Raw genomic sequence first — 27,140 nt, forward strand, 5'->3', positions numbered from 1 at the left:
TTTCAAACAACAGAAATTTGGGAGTGAATAAATGTAGTAGGCATGGATGATAACAGCCACAACCGGACAATAGGAGATATCCACAAAGATACTGAAATGAAGGTGAAAATCTGGTAGAGGGAACAATGAAACAGCATTTATAAACAAAACTTGGTTGACCTGTCTACAGGTTCATGCTTCTTTTGTGAGACTACATTATAAAGTGAGAGAGTACTTAAGCAGGATAGGAAAAAGGGAGCAGGGGAATAGAAAGGTGTCCATGGTGTTTCTGGGATGAAATCAAGAGTTAGAAATGATGGGAAAGTGACCTCTATGATCTCAGAACAACAGAGTTTACGGGGAAGTTGGTGAAGAAGAGGTTCCTCTGATGAATTCATCTATAGGTGAAAACAAGTAGTTCCTTTCATTGGATAAGTCTAGAGGACTTGGTGCTTGAAATATCTATTTGTAGAGGATGGATTGACACCTCTGGGAAGAACCATCATCTAGAGGAAGGGGAAAGCATGTATACAGAAAGGAGATTTTCATATAAATATAGAACGGAAAAAGTCAAGAAAAGAGGGTTTACATCAATGGTGGGCTTTATAATCAGGAACATAGTGGGGAAAGAACTCTAACATGAGGTAGCATCCTCTCAGACAATTGAAAAGGTCCTTTTGGAAATGAAACATAAATCCTATAAGGCAGTAACAGAAAGAGCCCAGAGGAAAGAATCTAGAATAGATACCTTGGAAACTTTGATTATTTAAAGAATGCCAAGAAAAGAGAGAGATCAGATCATTATAGAAGTCATGAATCAGAAAATAGAGGTTTAGAGTAAACAGAGAAGTTGGATAATGAAGAGAGAGAAAAAAATTTTTTTTGGAAAGGGATGCAAAAAATATAAAAAGTGAGGAATAAAACTCAACTAAAAGGGAAGACAGAAAGGGAAATTATATGAGAAGAGGGGATTGGAGGAAATTAAATAACGTCATTGGAAATTAGATCTATGGACCACCTTTCTGTCCACCATCTTTGTCTCTATTTTCTGACCAGGTACATTAACTTTAATTAATTGAGAATCTATCCTTACTGCTTACTCTTCTATACCTACAACTCAAGTGTTTCATTATATATCAATTTCCTGGTCATTTGTATTAGTCTACTACTGTTCATCTACTTTCCAAGCACTGATGCTTTGATCACATATTTTGGAGAAACTGTTCAAACTAATAGCCAAAATCAAAGATCTGTCCTCCCTTCTGTAGAAGGACCTCAAGAAATTTTCCATACCTATTCCATACATTCTATGTACTACCAAACTGGTTATTCAGGATCTGCAAGCACTACAACATTTCAACTGAAGAGACTACATTGTCATAGAACATATTGATGTTGATTCTCTGTCAGGGAACCAAATGATGAGGTTAGTGGCAGTGCAGAGAGTTGTGGGAACCCCTCTTTGCTTGGTGCAGGTGCAGCATGAAAGAATTCACGACCCCAAACTATTAGACTGGCAAGAGGAAGTTTATTGTTGGCACTACAGAAGCCAGCTTTTGCTAGGAAGACTAACTTCCTAGTGACAAAGTCCTGGCAGAGAGATAAAGGTCCTAGCAGAGAAATCCTGGGAGAAAGATAATAAAAGTTTTATCACTGAGAAGAGAATGTCTCTTCACAGCAGGCAGGGGTCCTGATAGGCAGCAGTGCTAAGGGTCGAGAGAGTCCCTTAACATGGCATGATTCCTACTTTAGGCCTTCTGCAAAAAAATGAGTTCCAAATCACCCTTTAATAGGAAATCTGAGACTGAAGTTTCAATTGAATGAAATTACTTCAATGTTGTCACTGCCCCTAGGCCTAGATTTCCAGTTGAATAAAACCACTTAAGTTGGAACTAAGTAGGAGTGGTCCTGGACTAATTTTCAGCTCAATAGAGGGTGTAGCTACTCAATAGAAATACCAAGTTCAGATCTCCAGCTAAATGAGACCACTTAAGTTGAAGCTAAGTAGGGAGTGGTCCTGGGCCAATCTTAATGAAACCACTTAACTGCCCCAAAGGGTAGGCTTTGTCAGGAGAGTTTCAGGGCTCACTCCAAAAGTCAAGGACAGTTTCAGTGTTCCCCCATCATTTCAAAGTTAAAAGCATGTGTGGCTCTCTACTATGTTCCTCAGCATTGGTCCTTATCACTCCTACTTTACTTCTATGACATATCCTCGCCAGGACTGAAAGGATTTCTTTCCTAATGAAGGAACTAGCCCCATAAAAAATAACAGTTTTCTTTGTTGAATTTTTTGCACTAGTATTGCACTGAAAACTACCTCCCTATACTTCCCTGAGTGAGCAACAGCTGTTGCCATTATTACCATCAGTCAGTGTAATGCCAGAGAAACTGAGGCAAGATGAGATTAGAGAGCTTTTAATATTTTATTTGAAAGGGAGAGATTTACTGAGACCAAATGAATCTATGGTTTGATCCCAGGACTGAATGAATGAATATCATCTCCAAGAATCCAGCATCCAGCAGCCAACATGAGTTCTCTCTATATATGGACATGGCTCCAACCTACCAGGGGGTAGACTGAGGCAGGGGCAGAGTCAGAGCACTGAAAGTGGGAATGGACTCTCAATCCAGTTCTGACAGGGTGGGAAGAGGCACTGGACATCCTGATAAAGTAGGGAAGGTCTGGGGTCATGATGTCTAAGATAAAAGGTCTTTCTCCTTATCATGATAATAAGGAGGGGGGATGTTGTAACCAGGCAGAACAATTCAGGGAAAGTGAGTTAGAATAATTAAAGGAAATTGTGGCACAACATCAGTTATCTACTAAGGAACCATAACCACTGCCATCATTGCCAGGGCCACCAGCAACTGAAAATAATGTGACTTCTAGGGCGTTGCCTGCTCTTCTGAGCAAACATATTACAATTTATCAATCTAGCTTCCTTTTATCATGAAGACTTTAAACTTGTTCAGCACTTCCCAGTCAGCAGAAGAAGATTTCATAATTATTTTTTAAGTAACCTTTTTAACTTATCTCCTTGGGGATCTTGGAATTCTCTATCATTTCAGATAGTTCATAGAGTATATCTATTGCTTCATCTTCTGACCTGTCTTTGGTCAGGAACTGACTTTCTACCTATCCCTTCCAACCCCCCTTTCTCCCCCCCAACCAATGTATGAAGAGCATAGTATAAAGTACTTGAAATAACATCATCATTACAATTGATTTTTTTTCTTTATACCTACAATCTTATCAGTGTTAATAGTGAAGAAATATTTTCCACCAATTCACATCAATACCTGTTTTATACCTTAAATTCTTAGAGAGTATTCTATAGAATGGGGAACTAAGAAGGCCCAGGATCACATTCTCAAAATTTGTTAAAGACAAGAGAAAAAACTCATTTGTCTGACAGCAAGTGTGGTCCCTAGGGAAGGGGACATTTATATAGCACTTTCTAGTGCTTGGCACTGAGCTGAGATTTAAAAATATTATTTCATTTGATCTTCCCAACAACACTCTCAGGAAGAGTCTAACAATATATGCATTGTTCTGTACCCTAAGTCTCCAACCCCTTTAAAAAAAAAAAAAAAAAAAGAAAAGAAGAAATGTACATTTTGGCATCTCTTCTTCAGGGCAAAGAATTGTAATTATAATTACAAAACAATTGATTTCACTTTGTATTATGGTTCTTTTTGTTTATATAGATGTAGCCATTGTTTACCTTGTTTTCTTGGTTCTACTTATTTTATTTTGCATCAATCCATATGCAAATGATCCCTTCCCTTTTTTATATATATATATTCTTTCTGTCCATCTTCCTTACAACCTAAAAATGTTCTATTACATCCATTTACATCTATTTTCATCCAGGTTTAGAAATTACTCAATTAGTAAGCACCTACTAATTTTAATTTTTTTCTACCGTTAAAAAATGTTTCTATAAATATATTTGGTGTATGGAATAGTGAAATCTTTTTTACCTGCTTGCATGCAAAAAATTATTTTTGAACTATGATTTCTTTTAATGCCACACAGTCAAATTTGGTTTTCCTCACTCTTTTATAATTTTCTGTAAGTTACTGGAATCTTTCCCTAGCTCTAGGAAAATGGGTAATTCTGAAAACAATTATTAGCACTTGAATCAATCTCTTTCTTGAGATGATTGTTATCTCCCAGGATCACTGAATTTATATCATCCTTTGGCTAATGATTATAAGAATACCCAGTAAAGGTCTTTATCAACTATAATAACAGACACCTGTATATAAAACTTTTGTGATTGTATAATATGTGTTAAGACCCATTTTCAATTAAAAGACTCTTTACATATATCCTAATTAGTAAGCAGCTTCCACTCAACCCCCTAAAAAAACTTCAAACTGATCAAAAAGTGAGATTTCTATTAATAAATACATCAACGTGGAATCAAATTTTCTATGCAAACAAAAATAAATTTCAAATTGCATTGCTACTAAAGATTCATCCTGTAACTCTTATACAGTTGATCATGCTCCTATAAGGAAGTCAGTGAGTTAACAATGGACTAAGAGATTCACAAGCCCAAAGGAGCTTCACTCTTTGTTGAGATCATCCAGAGGAGTACTGGTCAGGATTTGCATTCCTAATATTCATTATGTAACCAGGTCCTTTAGTAAGCTCCACTAAGGTACTTGTGAGTCATTATATTTGTTCTGAGGTCAGATTTTAGTGAGCCACAGCAGTGTTCCCCAAATAGCTAGCCAATGAGATAATATTTGCTGCTAAATGTTGGGGAATGGGTAGAAGACACTGATCATTCTTGTAACCCCCTGAATTAGCACCTAAAACCTAAGTTTTCGGTCCTTGGGATTACAAAGACAAAGTTGAAAAATGATCCCTACCCTAAGAAATTTATATTCCACTGAGAAATAAAACATGCATGAGAGAGAGAATGTGTATATATATTTGGTCATTTTGGGTCCTGATTGACTCAGATTGAATGTAAATAACAGTCATTTCTCCTGTGGCCAGAAACCCTGAGGTTTCCCCTACCAGAAACATTTATTTACTTCGATTTTTTTTTTTTGGTGGGGGGAGAGGGGAACTAGGTGAAAGATGACATTCTTTACCTCAATTGCTACCTATCCTTAATCACTGAATAGGTGTGGCTTCAATCAAACTGAGACTTGTTGAAGATCTTAGCTTAAAAGGCCAAGGTCTCCCATTTCATCCAAGTCCACTTCCAGTCCTCTTAACTTGTATCTTGCCACTGGACCCAGATGGCTCTAGAGGGGAAAGTGAGTCAGATGACCTTGTACAGCCCTCCCTCACTCAAATCCAATTCATTTGCATGCATGGTATTACCTTGCTGAAATTATGGTCCTCTTCAAAAATGAAGGACAAAAAACAGCAACAACATAGTGTCCCTCTATTTCCTTGGTAGGAACTTTAAGTCAGAAAAATGAAGAATCATTCAGAATATATTCAGGGCCTTGGTGAACCTGAAAGTTTTGTACTACCCACATTGCAGCATAAAAATAACTACTTTTGTTGCTGGCAGATATGTCAAGATTGGAGTGTGAAACAAGGAGAGAACAGAAATCTTGAATGCTTCACTAAGTTTTTATTCTTGCTCCAGCTTTGTTCATTTGCCAAAAAAGAAAGACTTTTAAGAGCTAGAGGAATCTGATCATCCTAGTCTACATCTTGTTCTAGCATATTTTGAGTGAGTGATGTCCCCAAAATGGATTTTGAGGACATAGACTCACTATCAAGGTTTTTTAAAAAGTTAAAGGGAATTTTCTAATCCTAAGTAAGATAGTTGTCTAGGAATAAGGACAATGAGTCAACACCAAGGAAAAATAAATCAAAAGAACATATGATCTCAGCCTAGAGTATTCTATTCATTTTTACCAGCTGCCTGGTAAAAATAATTATTGTGGCTCATAGTCTCAGCTTTGCATTAAAAGAGTTGTAGTTCAGAAAGAAATTTTAAAATCACTATACCCTAATACAATACAATACAGAGTGATGAAATTAAACAAATGGTATCAGAAAGGCAGCTTAATGAATCTAAGATCAGAGTAGATACCCAACAAAAACAATTTGATTAAAATTAAAAATACAACATCACCCAGTAAAGATGATGGCATATAATGACATTTCCATCAATGTAATTTCCATGTGTGTTCTTTTATCACTAGTATTTTATTTTTCCAATTACATGTAAAGATAGTTTTCAACATTCATTTTTGTATGATTCTGAGTACCAAATTTTATTCTCCTTCTTTCCCTTACTCCCCCCCTTCCCCAAGACAGCAAGGAATATAATATAGGTTTGTGTTCCTTTATTACACACATTCTCTTTGTGGGTGCCCTCTACCTGCATTCCTGTTCAGATAAAGGACATGACTAGCAACTATAAGAGAATCTGAAAAGTGAAGGCAGCCGGTCACTGAGAAAGGCCCTTCAAGACAGGGATGATATATGGAGTGGGTTGTTTTTTTTCTCCTCTGAGAATTCTAGGCCATTTGTAATGTTTTGAAAACTTCTTAGTGTTCTTGAGCAGAATTTTCATTATCCAGTTCTCAAAAATACTTAGGGGAATTTGCTTGGCTCAGTGGGAAAATTATTAGACTTCTAATCAAGAGACCTGCGTTCAAATGCTATTTCTGACATTTAAGTTAGATATGTCATCACTGGCAAGTCACCACCTTCCTGAAGTTCAGTTTCCTCATATGTAAAATTAGGGCTACTATTATTTAATAACCTATTCATAGGGCTATCGTAAGGGAATTGCTTTGTTTGTAAATCTTAACACACGAGTTTTTCTCATTATCTTAACTTTGGGAATGTTTAGGCCCACTCTAATAATAACCCATAATTAGTATCCCTAGTAATAAATCCCTGGGCTTTGATAGCTTCATTATCAAATAAGGTTAATGATTGGTCAGAATTTCCCAAGTCCCGTCTAAAAATATATTAATAGTTTCACCCTGTTATATTATTTTCCGAGGCTCATTATCTCAGTGAGGTCAATGCCTGTGATAGTTTACTCCTAAACCAGTAGTAGATCATTGACCAAAACTGTACTTGGGGGACCATGTTAGAATTAGAATTAGACAGTGAGCACATTTAAATTTTCTTATGGTAGCCATTTCCCTCAAATACAACTTGTACTTCTATTGTCTTAATATACATAGGACAGAAAAACAGATCAATAAATTGAGAGAGAGAAAGAGAGTCAGTCAACCTTTTTCCTGAGTTCAATTTAAGAAAGACAAAGAGTTAGGTTCATTTCCTCATCAGTGGAAGTATTTCTTCCTAATAAGACAAACTACATGGAGCAGAATTAGAACTGAGCTCAGGGTGGGCTTAGGCAGTGGAGGTTATAAAGGCAAAAAAATCCCCCCATAAATCAGGGAAAGGGGGCAGGGAGTAATTACATAGTAGTCTGATCAGGTTATTAAGACAAAAATTACATATCGGTGTAGGGTGGGGGTAATTGCATAGTGGTCTAATCAGGTTATCCCTGGATTGGGTTGTTTTTCAGAACTAGCAGTTGACATGACTCAGTCTGAGTTGGTTATCTGGAATGACAAGGGGAGTTCTGGGTTCGGTATATCAATACCACAAGGAATTCAGATACTTGAATACTGTAAGGAGCTTCTGATATGCTAATACTGCAAGGAATCTCTGATGTGTCCAGCTTTGTTTTACTTCTGTTCTTCTGATTCCGATTCTGCTTCCAGATCAATCTGGCCTCTTCTGGATGGTAAGGGAAATCAAAGTGAATAGTAAAGTAATAATTATTAATTAATTGATTAATAGTTATTCTATTTTCTCATTAGCTAGATGGGGGGGAGGGGGAGAATAACAGAGAAAAAGAGCATGAATTAAATAACTATCCTAAAGAGGCACTCTGCTGAGGATTGTAGATACAAATACAATTGAACAAGTCAGTCCCTGCCCTCAAGAAGTTTACATTCTAAAGCATGAAGACAACATAAAAAGAGTAGTGGGGAAAGAATGGAGAGGAATATACATGTAGAGATGGTCAAGAAATGGAATGGAGGCTGGGTTGACAAGATAGAACAAAAATTCACCTATGAGAGCCAGGAATCCCAGGGCTAGAATCCAAATTTCCACAATAGGGAAGAGGTAAGGATGGTGGTTAGAGAGTATGTAGTACCTTCCATAGGATCAAATAGGAATATCAGAATTTCTTACAAGAAAAACCACAATCAAGTGATTTTTAGTTGCAGCTCCTCAAAGTGAGCTTAATTATTCTATTTGCAGCATTGCCAACTTCAGTTCAAATACTATGTTCAAATCTGATTTTATATACTTACTAATTGTGAACAAATCCCTTAACCCTGTTTGCCTCAATTTCTTTATCTCTAAAATAAGCTGGAGAAGGAAATGGCAAAACACTTCAGTATATCTGCCAAGAAAAATATCATACTGATATGGTATAGCTTCAAGGGGAATTATAGCAATATTTTTTCTTTTTTTATTCTAGCTTTTTATTTATAAGATATATGCATGGGTAATTTTTCATCATTGACAGTTGCAAAACCTTTTGTTCCAATTTTTCCCCTCCTTCCCCCCACCGCCTCCCCCAGATGGCAGGTAGACTAATACAGGTTAAATATGTTAAAGTATATGTTAAATACAATATATGTATACATGTCCACACAGTTATTTTGTTGCACAAAAAGAATCAGACTTTGAAACAGTATACAATTAATTTGTGAGGGAAATCAAAAATGCAGGTGGACAAAAATAAGAGGAATTGGGAATTCTATGTAGTGATTCATAGTCATCTCTGAGAGTTCTTTTGAATAGCAATTATTTTAAGGTCCCCCAACCTTAGAGTGCTATTGTTCTAACAATCTGTCAGTCAATGATTGTAAGTCTTCTGGCCTAGAAATATCATAATATTTCTTCCCTTAGATTTTAGGGAAGTCATATTAGTGACCTTAAGAGTGCTATTTTTCTGACAACCTGTCTATCAATGATTCTAAAGTCTTCTGGCCTAAAATTTTGTTTACTGTCAAATACATAATCTGCTGGTCAGTGATAACCAAATTCCTGAGACCAGGAATCTCAGTTCTACCTCTAGAGCATAAAATTAGCATATCAGTGGCATGAAGCACTTGATCTCTCTGTATTTTTCCTATAAAATTATCTTCTTGCTCCTGATTCTTTGCTAAATTCTTTTGGAACTTAGCAGGCTTCAATTGGCATTACAATTACAATAAACTTTGCCCCTTGACTTGGATTTGGGTTCAAGCCTGAATATTCTTTTGAGACACCTCATGACACCAATCTGTGACCTCCCCAACCATTTGGGGGCCCTTCTGAACCTCAACAATACGGGGCCACTAAAAATCAGACACGACTGAAGAATGACTGCACAACAAATATACTTCTAGTTTATTGAAAAAATGAGGTAGTACTACACACCTGTCAGATTGGCTAAGATGACAGGAACAAATAATGATGAATGTTGGAGGGGATGTGGGAAAACTGGGACACTGATACATTGTTGGTGGAGTTGTGAAAGAATCCAGCCATTCTGGAGAGCAATTTGGAGCTATGCCCAAAAAGTTATCGGGCTGTGCATATCCTTTGACCCAGCAGTGCTACTACTGGGATTATATCCCAAGGAAATACTAAAGAGCGGAAAGGGACCTGTATGTGCCAGAATGTTTGTGGCAGCTCTTTTTGTTGTAGCTAGAAACTGGAAGATGAATGGATGCCTATCAATTGGAGAATGGTTGGGTAAATTATGGTATATGAATGTTATGGAATATTATTGCTCTGTAAGAAATGACCAGCAGGAGGAATACAGAGAGGCTTGGAGAGACTTAAATCAACTGATGCTGAGTGAAATGAGCAGAACCAGAAGATCACTATACACTTCAACAACAATACTGTATGAGGATGTATTCTGATGGAAGTGGAAATCTTCAACATAAAGAAGATCCAACTCACTTCCAGTTGATCAATGATGGACAGAAGTACTACACCCCGAGAAGGAACACTGGGAAGCGAATGTAAATTGTTAGCACTACTGTCTATCTACCCAGGTTACTTATACCTTCGGAATCTAATACTTAATGTGCAACAAGAAAATGGGATTTACACACATATATTGTATCTAGGTTATATTGTAACATATGTAAAATGTATGGGATTACCTGTCAACGGGGGGAGGGAGTGGAGGGAGGGGGAGATAATTTGGAAAAATAAATACAAGGGATAATATTATAAATTTTTTAAAAATGAGGTAGTGTAGTGGATCTAGATCAGGGTAACCTGAGTTGCTAATTCTGCCTCAAATACTTGGTAAACACTTGACCATTTGACTCTGGGAAGCCACTTAAATTCTTTGTATCTTAATTTCCTCAACTATAAAATGAAGGAGTTGGACTTAAAGGCTTTATTCAATGAACTATCCAACAAGCTCAAGTCAAAACGTCTACTCCCAACAACTATTCACTATTGATTCATTTTTATTTCCTTCTAGTCTGAAAAGGGAGTTTAGTGTTCTCTTACAAGATGGTTATCAATCAAACAGTTCACTTAAAAATGGTTTAAAATGGCCTTAGATAAAATCAATTTTTTTTGGATAGACCAACTAAAGTCCTACTTAAAATGTCATTACTACTAGACATCTAGGATACTTTTGGTCATTCCAAATTCCCTAGAAAGCTAAATCTTTTCTTCAGAACCAAAACCTTGACTCATTGTAGATCTTTTTTTAGTAAAAAGGAAGGAAGGCTTTAATACGCACATAGTGGCAAGCACTGAGCTATGTGCTTTACTAATATTATCTCATTTGATCTTTTTAACATCCCTGTGAGGTAAGTGCTATTATTATCTCTTTTAAACTTGAAAAGCTAAAGGAAATAGTGGTTAAATGGCTTGCCCAGGGTCAGATAGCTATTAAATATCACAGATAACATTTGAACTCAGGTCTTCCTAGCTTCAGGCTGGTATCATATCTACTGCACCATCTAGCTTCCTCTAGACTATGGGATGGGAATAGTGACTGAATTTGTGTTTCATTGATAGAGAAAAATCCTTCAATGAGAGAGGATTTTTCAATTACTCAAAGAGAAACGTTTCCAACCAAAGCAGATAATTTCCTTCTCTGCAATTGAAAAGCCTTTGAGAGTTACCAGGGTGTCTGAGAAGTCAAGTGATTTGTCTGGGGTCAATGGCCAGTGTTTGTCAGAGTTAGAACTTGAACCCAAACAGACCTGGTTCTGTGGGCAATCCTTTATTTAATAGTTAACAATGAAATATTATTCAGTCTTCAATATATCACTCTCAATTCAGTCAGTATCACACACCACACACACACACACACACACACTACAGGCTCAATATCTCAATCCATTCTACCATTCCTATGAAAAGTTTTCCCTTAAAAAGTATTGATGCCCACCAATTATGGAATGGCCAAACAAGCTGTGGTATATAATTTGTGATAGAATATCATTGTGCCATAAGAAATATGACTTCAGAAAAACCTGGAAAGATTTACATGAACTAATGAAAAGTAAAGTGAGAAGAACCAGGAGAAAATTGTACACAGTAAAAGCAATATTGTATGAAAAACTTTGAGTGATAACTATTCTTAATACTTCAATGATCCAAAATAATTCCAAAGGACTCAGGATGAAGTATACTATCAGCCTCCAGAGAAACAACTGATACTGTTTGAATACAGAGTGAAGCATGTTGTTTTTCACTTTCTTTTTTGTCTTCTTGGTTAAAATGTCTAATATGGAAATGTTTTACATGATTGCACGTGTGCAATCTTATTGTCTCAGGAAGGAAGGAAGGAAGGATAGAATTTGGAACTCAACACTTTTTAAATTTGGAACTCAATACTTTTTTAAATGTTGAAAAATTGTTTTAATATGTAATTGGGAAAAAATAAAATTTTTAGAAGGCATTAATAATTAATTCCTGTAGTCTTGGTTAATTCAGAGGACTAAAGGTTCAGTCCATTGACATTATTTCCTGGTGGTATGAGTACAAAGCAACCCCAAGATTACTGTATGTTTAGTGGACCATGATGGTCAGTTCAGACAAGGGAGCTTCAATCAGCTGAATCTTGATTCTTATCCTTATGGGATATCTCCCTCCTACAATGGCTAAGTAAATCTCTTTTGAACTACCGAATGATTCATATGAAATTAGAGTCTCATTTTGATTCAATATCAAAACCAAATCACCAAAGGACTGGCCTGAATCAAGCCCAGCCCAGAACACTCACAAATATACCTTTTTCTTATAATCTTCAGTTTATTCTTTCCTTCTTACTGGAATATATTCTCCCATTGTCTATAGCCCAGAAAACCTGAATACCAAATGACTGAGCTTGCTCCCTCGTACCTTCTGCATGCTTGTCATGTTTTTCATATCAAATTCTTATGCCTCCAAACAAGATGATACAAAAATTACAACCAAGAAAAGATCTGCATCGGGGATTTTACTTATAATAAAACTAAATTGGGGGAAAAAAAGATGACCCAAAGGTGCCAATATGGGCATGGTTCCTTATTATGGAACTCTCACCAATGGAGCTCTTTTTAGTCTCCAAATTTCTTAAGAAGGATAGACAATATATCTGTCATGCACAGAACTGGAGCTCCATTTATTTTATAAAGTTCTAGTACTAGGCTCCCTATATGGAGAGCTGGGAAAGACTGCCAAATTAATTAGTCTAAGACTCTTATCTTAACATTTGAGGACATTAAGTGCATAAAATTAAGTATATAAAGTAACATACAAGGAAATCAGTTAAGTTGAAATTAAGCTCTAATTTTCCCCATCCAAGTTTACAAACACTGTGAAATCTATCCGTGTACTCCTTCAGTTTACATAAAATCCAGGGGGAAAGCCTCTGCTTTACAATTTTACTTTCATTTAGCTGTCAATTTCCTTTGATGGGAACTGACATCACTTGCTGTTCTTATCTTTCCCAGGGTTATTTACATTTTGTGAAGGACTAGGAAAAACCAAAAAGTCTTTAAGCTCCAAAGAATTATTTTCTTCCTTAAGTTTGTGATTCTCTATGGCATCATGATTGCTAGCTCCTTCTCCCCTGAAATCACAGACCAGAATTTATCTGGTCAGCACATCTATGCTTGGAGTCCCTAGACAATGGAAGGTCCTTCAATCTTCTACTCAACCATCAGACCCAAACACACACACAGTCCAGGAGTGACAGTTTCTAAGACTAAAGTGTCCTCCCAAACCAACTGCCCTCTAGGGCTTGTTATTTGTGGATTCTATAGAATCAGCCAAAAGGTATTTGCACTTTATTCAGGTCCAACCTCCATCCCTGGAGGTCAGGTCTTTTCAAAGATCTTCTCAAATAGTTTTAGGAGAATAACTGCTTTATCCACTGTTTATTTCTGCTGCTCTGAGGCAATATTCTGTCTTTTTTGTGGAGGAATTTTTGAGAGCCAAAAGTTTTCTGACCTACTCCATCATCTTCCCAGAATTTTCTCCCAAATTCCCAAGCTTTTCTAAGAATTATATAGTATTAAAGGATATTTTTTTCTTTCACAATACTAATTTTCTCTCATTTGCCTCTTAAAATACTGTACTAGTCAGACTTAGAAAATGTTTATTGTAGAACACTGGCCCCTGTCCAAACCTTGTGCAAGTTTCAAAATATTTTGCTGTTGGTATGTAGAGTTTCTGGTGTAGCCTCCTTACCACACCTTTTTACTCCTTGGAAACTTGCAAAAACTGCAAAAGAAAGAACAGTATTCATTTTTGTCCAATCTTAAGGTCAAAAAAGAATGCTTCCCTTTCCCCCTAACTCCCCTGGCAATGAAAGAGGATACTAAATGTCCAGCTAAGTTAAGCCTCACATTGTCTTTCCTTCCTACTGCTTTGTTTGTGACATGAAGCCAAGGCTATATTCACAGTTCAAAGGAAAGCATCTAAAGCTGTGCCTTTTATTTTAGTCCCATTTGGGCAAACGGAAGACCAAACTAATAACTATCATTAGTGTATGGGAAGAAAGAATGTATACCCCTGAAAGCTGTCAGGAAGCCCCAGTTAAAAAAAAAAGTATCATGTGTCTTCCACCATCAACTCAAACACTGATGAAGCTTCTATTCCTAGTTGATAGGCAACCCCAGTAATATGATCCCACTTTACCCACTGTAATTAAAGTTAGGACATCCCCCCTTCTTGAGAATTCAGACAAGTAGAATTTGAAGAAGCTAAGCAATCCCATGGATAGAGTGTTAAATTGATAGTCAGAAAGACCTGAATTTGAATTCTCCTTGAATATTTACTAATTGTGTGACAAAGATAAGTCATTTAACTTCTCGCCATCTCAGATTCTTCATATATTAAAAAAAAGAGAGAGAGCTAATAAGACTACCCATTTCATAAGGTTTTGTGAGGAGCAAATGAGATATATAAAGTGATTTTCAAACTTTAAACACTCTATAATTATTATTATAAATTATTACTGTTGTATAGGAAAAGTAAATGTTATTATGAAAGATATCCCCTATTCCTCTCAAGAAAATGGGCAGCCAATTTTTAGTCAGTCCAGGACACCAAAGAGGACTAGAAGGTTGACCGGAAAGGTCTGTTGGTAGGATGAGAGGGCCTTGGGAAAATAGCAAAACAGAAATGGATGTGAGTAGTGGTGGCAGCAGCTTCAGAAGACCTCAGCTCACTGGAAGTCTCTTTACCAGCTCTGAGGAAGAACTCTATTGCTTTAGCACACTAGAACTTACAGCTATAGTGGAGCAGGGACACCCCTAACAGTTTCATGGCAGAAAAGAGTGCTTATGGTTAGGTCCCTAGAAGGATCTCTGAAAACAGCTTGGGACAGTATATTCTCCACTCTGGAAATGGTGTCCTTAACAAAGAGTTAAAAGCCAAGTAATAGGCTGGAGAAATGAGCAGATACCAGAATAGAAAAAGTTTTTTCTTGCTACCATTCCACCTCTCCCAGTACATTCCTCTCTCACTCCTTACTTTTATTTTTTTAGATTTTATCCCTTCATATTCAAATCACACCTGTTCCTTCTCTCCCTCTCTCTCTCTCTCTCTCTCTCTCTCTCTCTCTCTCTCTCTCTCTCTCTCTCTCTCTCTCTCTCTCTCTCTCTCTCTCTCTCTCTCTCTCTCTCTCTCTCTCTCTCTCTCTCTCTCTCTCTGTATGTGTGTATGTGTGTGTGTATATATATATATATATATATGTATATGTATATACTCCTTCTAAGTGCCATAATAATTAGAAAGTTCTAATGAGTTACAAATATCCTCCATAGAAAATTACTATGGTCAGAACCAGCTACACCCAGCAAAAGAACACTGGGAAATGAATGTGGACCACAGCATAACATTTCCACTCTTTCTGTTATTATTTGCTTGCATTTTTGTTTTTCTTCCCAGGTTATTTTTACCTTCTTTCTAAATCCGATTTTTCTTGTGCAACAAGATAACTGTATAAATATGTTGCATTTAACATGTATGTTTAACATGTATGGGACAGCCTGCCATCTGGGGGAGGGGGTGGAGGGAAGGAGGGGAAAAGTCTGCAACAGAAGTTTTAGCAAGTGTCAATGTTGAAAAATTATCCATGCATATGTTTTGTAATAATAATAGTAAGAATAAAGGAAAGTTACTATGGTAACAAAGAAAATCAAAATACACAGTCATAAGATAATAAAAATCAAAGCTTCCCACATCCAAAGCCTCCAGATCATGGAAGAACTCAGAAGAGATTTTGAAAATCAAGTAACAGAGTAGAAGAAAAATTAGGAAGAGAATTGAGAGTAGTGCAAAAGAAAGTACAAAAAGATAATGAGGAGGAAACTCCTGAAAAAGCAAAACTGGCTTTTTTGGAAATTGGAAAGTAGGTACAAAAAAATCACTGAAAAAGATAATTTCTTGAAAATTAGAATTAAGCAAATAGAAGCTAATGACTTTATGAGAAATCAAGAAACAATAGCGCAAAACCAAAAGAATAAAGACATAGAAAGAATGTGAAATATCTCACTGGAAAAAATACACATGTTAAATAGATCCAATAGAAATAATTCAAAAATTATTGGTGTATCTGAAAGCCATGATAAAAAAAAATAAAAAGAGCCTAGACATCATCTTTAAAGAAAATTATCAAGGAAATTGACCTGAAAAGAAATGGAAAGAATCCCCTAATCGTTTCCTAAAATAGATTCTCAAATGAAAACTCCCAGGAATATTATAGCCAAATTCTGGAACTCTCAGATCAAGGAGAAAATATTGCAAACTTTCAAAGAAAAACAATTCAAGTTAGTGGAACCATAATCAGGGTAACATATAATTTAACAGCTACTATATTAAAGGATCTGAGAGTTTAGGAGACATTCCAGAGAATAATAGAGCTAGGATTATAAACAAAAATCACCTACCCAGCAAAATTGAATATAATCCTTCAAGGGAAAAGGTAGATAGTTAATGAAATGAAGGGCTTTCAAGCATTCATGATGAAAAGACCAGAGTTGAATAAATATGATTTTCAAATACAGGACTCAGGAGAAAAATAAGGAGGTAAGGGATATCATAAGGGACTTAGTAAGGTTTATCTATTACCCTACTAGATGGAAGAGTGATATTTGTAACTCATTAGAACGTTCTCATTATTATGGCAGTTAGAAGGAATACGTATAAATAGAGGGAAATTTGTGAATTGAATATGAAGTGTTAATATCTTAAAAAAAAATAAGGGATGAGAAATATACTGGGAGAATGGGAAAGGGAGAGGTAGAATGGTATAAATTATCTGCCATAAAAGAGGCAAGAAAAAGCTTTTACAGTGGAGGGAAAAAGGGGAAATGGAGGGGGAATGAGTAAACCTTGTTCTCATCAGAATTGGTTCAAAGAGAAAAAAACATACCCACTCCATATATATATATATATATATATATATATATATATATATATATATATATATATATATATATATATATATATAAATCTATTATTACCCTGCAGGAAAGTAGGAGGGAAAGAGGATACAGGAAGGATAGAGGAAAGGACATATTGAGGGAAAGGACTGATCAGTAGCAAAACATTTTTGAGGAGGGTCAGGGTGAAAGGAAAAAGAGAATAAATAGGAGAGAAGTTTAGCAATAATAATTGGGAAAATAATTTTGAAATAAAGAAGGCCTTATCTCTTAAATGTATAGGGAACTATGTAAAAAAAAATTTTTAAAGAACTATTCCCCAAATGATAAATGATCCAAAGATAGAACTATGTCCAAAGGGCTATGCCATCATGTGTATACTTTGACCTAACAATATCACTACTAGGCAAGAATACCAAAAGTTTTTTTTTAAAAGGGGAAAGACTTATATGTACAAAAATATTTATAACACCTCTCTTCTCAAGGCCAAAAAAATGGAAATTAAGGGGATGTCCATTAATTAGGGGATGGCTGAATAAATTGTGGTATGTGCTTAAGATGAAATATTACTGTTCTGTGGGAAATGTTAAGTAGGATGTTCTCAGAAAAAAAACTGAAAAGTCCTCCATGAACTCAAGCCAAGTGACATTTGCTATTCTCAGCAATACAATGGTCCAGGACTACTTTGAAGAACCTATGATTAAAAGTGTTATTCATACCCAGAGAAAGAACTGATTGTGTCTGAATACAGATTGAAACATACTCTTCTTTTACTTTATTTTTCTTGAGGGTTTTTTTTTTTGAGGAGTGGGGAAGAGATCTATATTTTCTTTTGCAACATGACTTTATGGAAATGTTTTGCATAACTTCTCATGGGCCTTCTTAAAGGGGAGTGGGGGTAGGGAGGAAAGGAGAGACTCTGGAACTCAAAGTTTTAAAAACAAATGTAAAAAATTGTTTTACATATAACTGGGGAAAATTTAAAAATATTAAATGTACATATAAATATATCATGTTCACCACCACCATTGCACTCCAAATGAGCAAGGATAATAACCTTAGCACATCATTTCTGAAGGGTTATTACCAATGAGAGTTTAGAACCATATGAATTAGAAATAGAAAAAATGTTGAAAGCATCTGGTCCAGGTGTCTGTCTAGAGGGAGAACAAGGTTTATTATCCATGTTTTATGGCTAACATCACTAACAAATAAAGTAGCATGTTTCAGATGATGGATTTGAAATAATGAAAGAACTTGATTCTCTTTTCCCTGTGTAACCTGAATCATTGAAGGGGATTTCCAAATGATCTACTTTTGTATTTTTTTAGACATTGTTAGTTTTTATAATCACTGTTTTCTAGTATAGCTTGGGATATGATAGTGAAGATGACATCTTCCATCCTTTTACATCTTATTCTTTGGTATCCTTGACTTTTAATTCCTTCAAATGAATTTTGTCATTATTTTGCTCCCTGCCTCATTTGCCTTCTATCATAATTAAGTGTTACATGGGCTCTTTCTTGAGAGAGACATAATAATTTCATGAGAGGTAAGAATAAGAAGAGAAACTCCAATAAAGGATCCAATAAGATTTATACTGTCCAATGAAAGGCACTCCTCTTTTTCTCCTTCTTTGATATTTGTTTGAACTAGAAAGAAATATCTCTTCTACTAGTCTGGAGCAATGGTATTATACTCAAATAAAAATGGGGGCCACTAATCCATACATAAAGATGCCTGTGGGCTATATGATAGCAGTTTTAAAATGCAATATTATCTGTTTTGTTGTATTTTTATATATTTTGTTAAATATTTCCCAATTACATTTTAATTTAATTCTAGCTGTGCTCAAAAGTGCTATAATTCACTTATGTCAATTATATGACACCTCTGGCCTAGGGAATTATGACTAGTTTGGGATCATTTTCATTCTCTATTATTTCTCCTACTTATTTCCTTTGAAAAGGTAAGAATAGTATGGCAGCATAAATCGAAATATTTGTGATCACTTCAGGAAAAAGTGGCCACTTTTCTACCTCACTTTGGGGACTGATTCTGTCCTCCACCTTCCTCTGACCTCAGTTCTACCATTAGAGCTAACATCAAATATGAAACAGTTAGTAGCTGGTAAATTATTTATTATAACAATTGTTAGGGGGAAAAAACAATTGTGAGGGGGAGAACAGAAAGCCAGGGGGGAACGGGAAACACCTGTGGGCAAACATCTTCCTCTAACAGAATAGTTTGGGCCAAAAACTGCAGAGAAATGGGAAAGTTACAAACATCTACCTCCTCCTTCTAACTGAGAGGCAAAACAGAAGGAAATTTTCTAAGGAGCACCTAGGTCTGCTCTCACTGCTCTCAGTCACTCTTGGACCCATATCAATTCTGTCATTAATTATGGAAGCCGGCGGGCGCTACATTGAAGCTGTCACCTGAAGGTCTTTGAGAAGAAGAAAAGAGTGAAATACTTGACTCTGCCAAAGTATACACAGGACCAAGAGAGAGGAAGGAACCTTGACACCTCTTGGCCTAACTTCTCCCTTCTTCCAGAAATGTTCACAAAAACTTTTCCCAAAAATCCCTGTTCCCACACATACTTTTCTTTTTTAGAAAACTAAAACTAATTTTTTATTATTTTTTCTTTACATTCTATTGAATATAAACTTCCCAAGAACTTTGCACAGTATCTGGCACATAGAAATGTTTTATTAAATATTTCTTGAATTGAATTGAATTGAATTGAAGTAAATTGTTACTCAGCATTAGAAAATTAAAATACTAACGACGGTCAAATACTAAAGAGAGCTTGGAGGTGAATGTCTAAGTCCCAATATCTCTTTCTGTTGGCCTAGATGTTTTTCTCTCACTATGTCTTTCTTCTTTACAAATTTATTTTATTTATATTTTTATCATATTTTTATATTATACTTTATTTTTATAATACACAGTATTATAAAAAGATAATTGCACATGAAACTGTAAATCTATTATGTACAACTTGCTATTCCTTTAAATATATAATAATTATTATGGAAATTTCTTTTTTCTTCCTTTTTTCCCCATCCTACCCTAGAGATGACTATCATTAGATACTAATAGGCATATAGGCATACATACACACACATATACATATATCTTCCTATATCCTTTATTTTTAATTTATGCATTTATAATAGTCAAAATGACTAGTTATTTAAAGTCATTCTTAAAATGATATCACTATTAGTGTATGCAATGTTCTCTTATCTTTTTTCTTTTTATTACTTTTTCCAACACATCTCGTTATTTATTCCATAGCCAATGCTTTCATTTAGACAGATGACTGACTGAGACTTTAGATTAGAAATATCTTCAAGTAATTAAGCTAGCCTCTCTCCTGCACTAATTTAAAATCCTTTGGTACCAGGCACTGTCCTTAAACTGTAAAGATTAAGCCAATATGTCTACTTGAATGTGAGAAGAAATTCCCTTGCCCTCTCTTTGTGCTGATGATTTGCCACCAGCACAATAAATGCCCTCCAAGTCTTTAGAACCTACTGCAAGAAATATGGCCAGCACTAACCTCACCAAGTGACTCAGTATAAGAAGGTTCCTCGACTTTCTAGACACTTAGGGGGAAAAAGCATCATGACCAGAGACAACTCAGTTACTTGCAGTGGTTAAACAAAGCCTATTTCCCTCAAAAGCCAAAACCATCAAAAAAAAAAATCATTGTATTGAAGCTTGGGTTAAACCCAATTGCAGATCTAAGAGGACCTTGGCCATTCAGAAATGTAGATATGTTAAACTAGAAAAGAGACCCCAAAAATGGTCCAGTTTTAAGCTTCATCTTTTTTTTTAATTTGATAATAATAATTTCATTTTGTTCCCTCTTTTTATAACAATTAAAATTTTGATCATATAGTATTTAAATTCCTTAGTCTTATATTTGTTGTGGGACAACTAGATATCACGGAGGATAGAGTACCAGGCCTGGATTAAGGAAGACGCATCTTCCTAAATTTAAAACTGGCCTCAGACCCTTACTAACTATGTGACCCTGAGCAAGTCATTTAATTCCTGTTTGCCTCAATTTCCTCATTTGTAAAATGAGCTGAAGAAGGCAATGGCAAACCAGTCCAGTGTCTTTGCCAAGAAAGCCCCATACAGAGTCATAAAGAGTCTGACCTGACTGAAATGACTAAACAATATATTTGCTGTTTGAGAAAGGAAAAGGTATGTAATTTTTATCAGATTCTGAATCAGACATAAATGTACTTCCAATGTGTTCTAATGAATCCTAGCTGAATGCCAACCACTCAGTAAACAAGCCCTTATTAATTAGACTTTTTTAACAATAAGAAAATTGTAATACTTTCTTGTTCAGTTATTTTTCAGTCATGTTTGACTCTTTGTAATTCCATCCACTGTGCTGCCCTGATAATAATAATAGCTAACATTTATATAGCATTTTAAGATTTGCAAAGTGCTATATATTTATTTGATCTTCATAACCCTAGGAGGTAGATGCTATAATTATCCCCATCTTACAGATGAGAAACTATACCAAGCAACAAAGAAAGGTAAAAACAGTCTCTGCCTTTAAAGATATATTCTAAAGTGTGAGACAATGAATAAATAACTAGGTACAGAAAAGATAAATACAGAGTAAACAAAATCTACTGAATCTGAAAGAGAAAGGCATCTGCAGCTGAGGAAAGTAGGAAAGGCAGGAAAATAAAAAGGTGCAGGAAGGGTGGGAAGAGTTTTAAAGGCCAAAGAGATGACTTTATATTTAATCCTGGGGGATGAAAGGTATTGGAGTTCATTGAGAAAGGTAGTAACATTGTCAGATACAAACTTTAGGAAAATCATCTTAATTGCATGCATTTAACCTATACTTATATATAGTATATATGTAAATATATATAATTATATATATATGTATATATATACACATATATACATATATATACATATATATACATATATATATATATTATAATATACATTGCTTGCTGTCTTGGGGAAGAGAAGAGAGGAGGAAAGGGAGAAAAATTTGGAATACAAGGTTTGCAAAGGTGAATACTGAAAACTATCTTTGTATTTATTTGAAAAAATAAAATACTATTATAATTTTTTAAATATCGATTAAAAAAATAAATCATACCGATTGAAAAAAAGAAAAAAGTAGAGGATGGATTATCATCAAAAGACTTGAAGAAAACAGATAGATACCTAGTGTAATAGTTACAGGGGTTCTCAAACTATGGCCTGCCAGCCAGTTGCTACCCACAGGGTTATGGCAAATAGGCTAAGGGGAGAGACAGAGTGTGAGGTTTTGTTTTTACTATAGTTCAGCCCTCCAACAGTCTGAGGGACAGTGAACTGGCCCCCTATTTAAAAAGTTGGAGGACCACTGGTCTAGGATAAAGGTGATAAGGGCCTAAACAAGAGTTGTGGTTGTTTAAGTAGATAAAAGACAATGTATACAGCTAATGTTGTGAATATAGAAATAACAAGAGTTGGCAAGGAAGAGAATAAATAGGGTGAGTGACTGTACTTGGTTGACTGGGAAAATGGCAATGCCTTCAACAGTAACAGGACATAAATAAAACATATTTAAAAGAAAACTAAGTTGTGTACAACTTTCTGTGACCCCATTTGGAGTTTTCTTATCAAAGTGGTTGGAATGTTTTGCCATGTTCTTCTCCAGTTCATTTTACAGTGGAGGAGCTGAGGCAAAAAGTCAAGTGATGCCCAGATTCACACAGCTAGTAAGTTTCTGAGGCCAGATTTGAACTCAACTCCTCATAATTCCAGGACTACTCTCTCCTGTGTGCCAACTAGCTGCCCAAGGTGATATTTTTAATAAAATATAGGGGCAATTTTGAATCTAGTCCTGCTGTATAAGACTTAGTTATAGTGACGATCAGCAAATCTTCTGTGAATTCATTTCCATCATAGATTACCCTCTTTCAAGGTATCATCTTAATGAATTGACATTTCCCATTAATTCTAAATCTTCTGCAGAAAACTATTTAATAGTGATTAAAATCACTAACAGTGATTCATTAAAGGGACGGCCCCTTTAATGAGAGAATTAATGATGATGCTATTTTATAATACGGGATGGTAAGAATGGCAAGTGTTAGAAAAGATAACTTGTAATAGAAAAGATTTCTATGGGGGTCACTAGCTCTATAATATTTTATACAGGATTTATTTTTGTTAACACCCATACTAGACTCCATTTGACTTTGTATCTCTCTTCAGTGTATAACACAGTGCTCTTTACACCGATGTTTAATAAATATTTGAATTAAACTCATAGAAAATTAAAGTAGTCTACAAATATAACTATCTAAATATCTAATATCTAGATATCATCTACCTAATATCTCAATATTTAAATAGGACTATCCAAAGTGCAGACACACCCAATATTTAGAGGAAAGTGGTACTTTTTTGAAGCTAGGGTAAATATCCGTATCTGATAAGATAAAGGAAAACTGTTATGACTTCCTTGTGTGTGAAGGGGGAACATTAAAATCACAAACTGGTTAACATTTGGCTGCATATGATGACTGGAGCATAAAGAGACCTTTAAAAACATTTCAAGAGTAATAGATCCTATCAAAATAACAAAGGCAACCAAAAAAGTGACTAATCATCCAGTCAAACTTAAAATAGAACCTGAAAAACTGGCACTAGTACTAAGGTTCTGTGTGAAAAGGAAAAACTGCCAAACTTGTCTCTCATGGACTTTCTACAGTTCTAATTTAGAAACAGTAGTCTTAGAAAGTCCATGGAACATCAAGGTTCTTCCTATCACTTTCTTTTTTCAAAAAAAAAATTATTGTTTTTAATTTATGGAATAAAACAAGCATTTCCGTGACACAGAACAATAAAAAGATGATTGCATATGAAAAATGACTTGCTATACCTTTGAAATATACAAAAGTATCGTGTAAATTTTTTTCTTTTTATTTTATTCTCCACCTTCTACTTCAGAGATGACCACTCTTAAATACAAATAGATATAGATTTAAAATGATTTTATACATACTTCTATTAATCATTTCTTTCTCTTGATGAAAACATGATCTTCATATATCCTTTATAGTTACTTTGGGTATTCATAATAATCAAAATTATTTATTCAGTCAAATTTGTTCTTAAAACAATAGTACTATTACTGTATACAATGTTTTCTTTGTTCTCATTTAACTCTTCATGATTTCTTGCAAGTCTATGCATTCTAAGATCATTGAGTTCTTCATTTCTTATAACACAGTAGTATTCCATTGCAATCATATACCACAATTTGCTCAGTCATTCCCCAAGTGATGGACATATCTGCAATTTCCTTTTTTTCCACCACAGAGACTTTTCCCTAGAGCTAGAGAAATTGCAGAATTTGATGAACCCACATTGATTACTGACTTGGAAGAAAGGGGAAGAATGTGATGTCTTGATTGATAACCAATAGTGCATTTCCTAAGCTGATGGGAAAGGGTTAAAACTGCTTCAAATGAGTGATAAAAAGAAATCTGCTTTCATGCCTCGGATAGATGCTCTAACATGTCATAGGATCTCAAAGAACACAGGCTACTAATGAAAAAAAACACTCTTCAAGGTATGGGCTTTATTACCTCAAAGAAAACAACATAATAATGTCACATTGAAACATCTTTTTTTTATTAATTTTATAATTATAACATTTTTTTACAACATTATCCCTTGCACTCCCTTCTGTTCTGAATTTTCCCCTCCTTCCCTCCACCCCTTCCCCTAGATGGCAGGCATTCCCATACATATTAAATATCTTATAGTATTTCCTAGGTACAATATATATGTGCAGAACCAAATTTTGTTGTTGTTGTTGCAAAGGAAGAATTGGATTCAGGAGGTAAATGCTAACAGTTTACACTCATTTCCCAGTGTTCCTTTTCTGGGTGTAGCTGATTCTGTCCATCATTGATCAATTGGAATTGAATTAGCTCTTCTCTATGTTGAAGATATCCACTTCCGTCAGAATACATCCTCATACAGTATCATTGTTGAAGTGTATAATGATCTTCTGGTTCTGCTTGTTTCACTCAGCATCAGTTGATGTAAGTCTATCCAAGTCTCTCTGTATTCCTCCTGTTGGTCATTTCTTACAGAACAATAATATGGAAACATCTTTTTAATGTAATCAGGGTCTAGCAAATACCCAGATTCCATCTTTTTCATCTTAGATGAAGATAATAGAACTCTGTGATCCTATAAATTTGACTGGGGGCCTAAGTATCTCAGCATTCCAGAGTTTGGAGGGCACTTTGCTGTTCCAGTGTTCTTGGGCATGTTTTACGTCCATTCCAACACTGATGTTCCAAGGAACAAAAATATATAGGAACCAAGCTAAGTTATGTCTTCTTCACTGCAGAATCTGAAGTATATTAGGGGAGAGTCCCTGAGGTTTTAAAGGAAATGTTTGTAGGTTTGTTCTTGCTATGTTTTTAAAGTAAACATCCCTCTTCAAAAATTATTTGTTATTAGAAAAGTGAAATTGGGCAAATAGTCACAGGTGCCTGACAGTGGGAGGAATGCAAAAAGTAGATACTTAAGCTGATAGTAGCAACAAAGAGAGATACTCACAAATCTCTCAGGGGTACCCAGCACCCTCGGGTGGAGATGTAGCCAGTCTCTGAAAGAATGAGCCAGAGCACAAATGCTACATACATAAAATTGACATCAATATTGAGAACTACCCATTATTGCTACCAGTCAATCAATAAACAATTTGTACTAAAGCTGTACAACTCTGGGGAGAAAGAATCATAAGATCTTGAATTTGAAGTCAGACAGTACCTACCAGACTGCCCAATCCAACTCCTTCATTTAAAACATATGGAAATTGAGGTTCAAAAAGTTAAATGATTTGCCCAAAATTATACAGATATAAAGTATAAACAGGCAAGACATGAACCTAGGAGCTCTGGTTCTAAGAGCTCTTTTCACTATATCATACAAAATTATCTGGAAAGCATTCTCTGTGTTTCACCATGTTTTCTTTCCATGGAATGACTGCACTGAGTTGTGCTTGAGATATTGAATAAAAAATAAACCAAAGGGCAAAACAGTGGCATCTCTGTGTCACAAAAGTCAGCAATAAACATGTCCTTGCCTTCTGGATGCTTTTCTGTTATCTCAAGTGTACCAGTATCTTCAGATTCTCAAAGCTAGGAGTTAAGGAATAGACACATCTATTCTCTAAGTTTTTGATTTTCTGTTCTAAGTAAATAATAAATAACCACAATATCTTCTATCAGTGATATGTCCACTGAGATATATTTAACTTTTTAGCATATCATATATGGTGCTTTCAAGGAAAAGCAGCACCTTTTTAAGGGCTTTTCATTCACCTTTGGTGATTACCCCTCACCCAACTCTCATCTGTAGCTACAAGATGCAATATTCACAGCAACCTCATCCCAGTAAAACCTTCTCAGCAAATAAGCTAAACCAAGTAGCAGCTAACTGCCAGTCCTCAAACCCATCAATGAATTAGGAGGGTGTTTATCCCTAAGTATGTCTACTCCAAGACTCCCCCCAGTATGAGAGGATGAGAATAATTGGTTCCAACAACACTTAGAGCTTGACCGGATATTGGAGATAGCAAGGTCATCCACTGCATCCTTGGTCATCATCAGTCATTTTGAATTTTGTCTCACCTCTTGACTTCAATGAATCTGGAAAAGACACTGAGGCTAAAGACTTTGTGAAATTCTATCTCACTTGAATATTATTCAAAAGTAGACGTCATTCTGTGATGTTATTGGTCTTCTTTGGAAATGAAGGATCAACAAATTGTTTAAGAGCTTACTAAGGGGAAATATATATCCTACTAATAATAGTCAATTCTGAAACTTGTTCATGGCATGGTGAAGAAACTGTGTAACTGAAGACTATGACAGGAGAATATAAATTATTCAGCTTAGACAAAATGAAAAGGCTTCAAGGAGAGGTTTGGAAATAGACTCTGTCACTAAGTTGGAAGAGGATCATCAAAAGGTTGACCCTGGGTAAAGATTTTCTCTTGTCTCACTACTACCCATAAAGACTGCCTGTGAAAGCAAAAAAGGGTTGTGCTTTGCTTGGAAGAAAGAATACTTATGGGGAAAGTTTAAAAGAGTAAACCACCGATCTTTAAATGTTGAAGTACTTTCCTTACCTGATTCTGTGAAACATTCTTGTTTAGC

The sequence above is a fragment of the Sminthopsis crassicaudata genome, chromosome 6 (genome assembly GCF_048593235.1).
Source record: "Sminthopsis crassicaudata isolate SCR6 chromosome 6, ASM4859323v1, whole genome shotgun sequence".
Lineage (NCBI taxonomy): Eukaryota > Metazoa > Chordata > Mammalia > Dasyuromorphia > Dasyuridae > Sminthopsis > Sminthopsis crassicaudata.